Source organism: Panthera pardus, unplaced genomic scaffold, assembly GCF_024362965.1.
Source record: "Panthera pardus isolate Hobbes unplaced genomic scaffold, ASM2436296v1 HiC_scaffold_25, whole genome shotgun sequence".
Classification (NCBI taxonomy): domain Eukaryota; kingdom Metazoa; phylum Chordata; class Mammalia; order Carnivora; family Felidae; genus Panthera; species Panthera pardus.
In genome coordinates this window covers 27,289,074-27,293,751 of record NW_026526821.1, presented here as the reverse complement: position 1 = coordinate 27,293,751, position 4,678 = coordinate 27,289,074, and the positions used below count along the sequence as shown (strand labels likewise).

The 4,678-nt window shown below is 39.8% G+C and overlaps 1 pseudogene; it reads left to right on the top strand.

Annotated features, from left to right (window-relative positions):
• Nucleotides 1-2,310: 2,310 nt before the first annotated feature.
• LOC109272604 (E3 ubiquitin-protein ligase RNF14-like) lies at nucleotides 2,311-3,793 on the top strand (annotated as a pseudogene).
• Nucleotides 3,794-4,678: the final 885 nt, after the last annotated feature.

Below are 4,678 nucleotides of genomic sequence, written 5' to 3'. Positions count from 1 at the left end.
CCCGAGCTGAAGTCAGACGCCCAACCGACTGAGCCGCCCAGGCGCCCCTGAATACTACTGCTCTTGCTCACATCTTTTTATGCACATATATAGGCATTTCTGTTGGAGAAATTGATAGGTCATAGATAAACATGTGATGACCTTTTCTACCTACAGTCAAACAGTTCCCAAAGTGGTTGTACCATTTTAAAACATCCCACCAATATTTGATATTGTCAGTCTTTATTAATTTTAGCCATTCTGGTGTTCATGTGTAATGGTAGCTCATTGTGGTTTTAATTTGTACTTTTTCAATAACCAGTATGATTGAGAGCCTTTTCTTATGATCATTGGTCATTTGGGTGTTCTACTTTGTGAAATGTCTATTCAAGACTTTGACCTTCTTTTCTCTTGCAGTATGGTCTGAATTTTTCTTAATGATTTGTAAGAAATTTTTATGGAGCTTGGATACAATATCTTTGTTGGTTATATGTTTTAAAAATAGCTTCCATGACTTTTCTTTTCTCTATCTTATTGACATCTTTTTGTTCAACAAGTGTTCCTAATTTTAATGAGGTCAAATCTGTCTCTTTTCCTTTATGGTTAGTATATTCTATGTCCTGTTTAAAAATCTTTACTTATGCTTAAAAAAAAAAATCTTTACTTATGCTAAGATCATAAACATATTCTCTTATGTTCCTTCTAGAAAGTTAGTAAGAAGGTTTTACATTCTTTTTTTTTTTTTTTTTTTTTTATTTATTTATTTTTGGGACAGAGAGAGACAGAGCATGAACGGGGGAGGGGCAGAGAGAGAGAGAGGGAGACACAGAATCAGAAACAGGCTCCAGGCTCCGAGCCATCAGCCCAGAGCCTGACGCGGGGCTCGAACTCACAGACCGCGAGATCGTGACCTGGCTGAAGTCGGACGCTTAACCGACTGCGCCACCCAGGCGCCCCAGAAGGTTTTACATTCTTATTGAGATCTATAATCCATATGGAATTGATTTAGGTGGATGGTGTGAGATTTTTTTCAATATGGATATCCAATTGATAACATGCCATTTATTGAAAACATTATCCTTTCTCCCTTACTCTGCTGTGACATTTTTCTCAGAACTCCACTAGTCATGGATGACTAGGTCTATTTCTGGACTCTATTTTGTTTACTTAGTTCATTTATCTTTGCCTCAATGTCACACTTTCCTAATTACTATAGCTTTATGATAAATCTTAAAATATCAGAATTTAAATCCTACGACGTTGTTCTTCAAGATTATCTTGATTATTCTTTGCCCATTTGTGTCTGCAAATCTTTGAATCAGCTTGTCAATGCACATAAAGAGAAAACACATGGGATTTTGATTGTGATCACACTGAATCTACAGATCAATTTGGAGAATACTGACATCATATAGGAGGTGAGGTACTCCATCTGTTTTACTCTTCTTGAATTGATCTCAATTTATTTGTTTCCCACATAGAAATCTTGACTTTCTTTGGATTTGTTCCTGGTTACTTGATGTTTTTTTTATTCCGTTGTAAATGTGTCTTTTCTTTTACCTTTATCCTCTTTTTTTGGCAGAATTTTATGTGCGGGCACATTGATTTAAATAACTTTTCTCAGAAAGGGAGAAAATACCTTGAGTAGTCCTAATGACTTTTTCCCCAGCTTTATTGAGATACAATTGATGTACAACATTGTGTAAGTCTGAGGTGTATAAGACGATGATTTGATACTCTTATATATTGCAGAATGATTACCACTGTAGCATTAGCTAATGCCTCCATCCTGTCACATAGTTACCCTTTTTCTGTGGGGTGACATTTAAGATCTACTCCCCTAGTAACTTTCACCTCACGTATACGATACTGTATCGTTAACTTTAGTCACCATGTTGTACATTAGATGTCCGGAACTTATTCATCTCATGACTGGGAGTTTATACCTTTGGACCACCGTCTCTCCATTTCCCCTCACCTGCCCTCAGAACCCTGGTAACTACCATTCTACCCTTGGTTTCTACTGTATACTCTTCCTTCACTTGCCGATTGTGGTTGATCTTGTAGCAAGAAAAGTTATTAAGCTTTCCTGTTAATTCTACTAATTTACCTGTAGATACTTCTTCATTTTCTGCAAAGGCATGGAGATAAGAATGGGCGCCTACCTCCCAGGACTGTTGTGAGGATAATAAGGATAATGATGACGATTGCTAACAATAAATGAACACCTACTGTTTTTCAAGAGTTCTCCTCCTTCCAAAAGAACCACTTTCAAAAGTGGAATGAAACACGGGCTGTAGTGTCATATTGTCCTCGGCTTCTCGGATGTAAATGTAGTCAGAAAACCTAGAAGCTCAGGAGGATGAATTGCTGGCCCTGGTGAGTATTTATGACGGAGATGAATTTGCAAAAAAAACACAAAAAAACAAAAAAAAACAAGAATCCCTCCAAGGTGGAGACACCAGGATCTATTTAGACTTTTCACAAAATCTGAAGGCATTTTTGAGCGCTATTTGCTTCTGCAAACACTTAGACAACCTGCTGTAAGAACACCATGACAGCGTGGTCCTGTTTGCCTGGACGGAATTTCTTTCTTTCTTCTTTTCTTTTTTTTTTAATGTTTGTTTATTTTTGAGAGAGAGACAGAGACAGAGACAGAGGGCGAGCGGGGGGAGGGCAGAGAGAGGGAGACACAGAATCCGAGGCAGGCTCCAGGCTCCAAACTGTCCACACAGAGGACGTGGGGCTCAAACTCACGAATCATGAGATCGTGACCCGAGCGGAAAGCCGAGCCTTCACCCACTGAGCCCCCCAGGCACCCTGCCCAGATGCAATTTCTTAAGGAAGAGACCCTAGCTGAATATTGTCTCTCCTTTTGACCTCAAGATGGGTTCTCAGAAAAAAGTGCAGAGGATGGCTCAAGCCTCTTTGGAGGACCTGCCAGACCTGATATAAACAAGAGGAAGTTGTGGGTGAGAGCCCCACACAGGATGTGGAATCACGGTTGAGTCTGAGCCAGGAAATCTTGGACTTGGATCAAGCTCAGCAGATAAAATGCTTGTTCCTGTGCAATATCTGTTTGTGTGAGAAGGTGGGTGGTGAATGAGTGAATGCATGTACTTTTGGAAGTGCAGGCATGCGTACTTCAAAGGCTGTCCGAAGGACTACTTTGAAATCCAGATCAGAGATGGCCAAGTTCAATGCCTCAACTGCCCAGGACCCAGGTGCCCTTTGGTGGCCACTCTGGGTCAGGTCAAAGAACTAGTGGAAGCAGAGTTATTTTCCCGTTATGATCGCCCTCCCCTCCAGCCACCGCGGACTCGACGGCAGATGTGATGTCATGTTGCCAGCTACCTGAAATGTGGGAGCCTGGCTGCACAATGGACATCTTCCCTGGCTGCAACTTTGCTTTCTGTACCTTGTTCAGGCTGACGCTTCCATATGGGATCTCTCAACATAAGGTGACTGCAGAAAAATTAAGTTTTATGAAATGAGTACTTGCAAGCAGGCGAGGCCAGTAAAAGACTTTTGGAACAGAGGTGTGGTAAGAAGGCACTGGGAGAGATGGAAAGTAAGAAGTGACGAGAAAAGAATTTAAAAACCTGCCCGTGTTGTGAGACTCCCGTGGAGAAATTAGATGGATATAACAAGATGGCGTGGATGCAATATTTCTGTTGGATTGAGTTCTTTCTCTAGAGCAGGCCCTTATGAACACTTCACTGATCCTGATTCCCCATGTCTTAACTGGTTGTAACAGTTAACACAGGCCGTGGATGTTAATGGAGATATTTGGGAAGATGAGATTGAAGACTAGTTACCTCCTACTGCACAAGAGGGGAAAGTGGAATAGTTTAGCTTAGTTTTATTAAATACGCAAAGTAACTTCGTAGAAGTTTTAGGGGGCCATTCATTCACTCTTCCTATGTAAAAGATATGGAAGAACAAGGTTTATATTTTCATATGGTATTACTTAGGCACGTTCGTACATTTTTCAATGAGCATAATTGGGAAAATTATAAGCCGTAAGTCTCAGCAAATGAAAACTGGATATCAAACATAAATAGTACAATGTGTCCCAAACTTTGAATAGTTAAAAATTAAATTTTTATTGGGTGAAGGGGAGTGGGAGATACAGGCTTCCAGTGAATTAATAAGTCATGGCAATAAAAGGTACAGCATAAAGAATACAGTCAATGTAATAGTGTTGTATGGGGACAGACGCACTTGTGCTGAGCACGGCATAACGTCTAAACTTGTCAAATCGCTATGTTGTGCACCTGAAACTAACGTAACACTGTGTGTCAACTACATTCAAATAAAAATAAATAAATAAAAATTAAATATTTGTTTTCTTCCCCAAGCGTTAGGTAATGAGATGGGGTCATGAGTTAGACATATAGACCTGCTTGCCTCTGAGAAGCATCCCTCTAATATATTTTATGTGAGCCCCTTTGGTACTACTTAAAATGGAGGTGGGGAAGAAGCCTTATTCAAATTGTGCTGAGAACCTCATCTCATTTATTCCATGTTACGTCCCTTCCAACCTAGATTTCTGCTAAATTAGTTCTCTTTGGAGGGAGCCCTTTATTCTATAACTGACTGGATGGCCTAGCTTCATTTTGATCTACTGCTTTTCAGAATAGAAATTTATAGATAATTTTAAAAAATATTTTAATATCCATAAAGACTGTGAGTCACT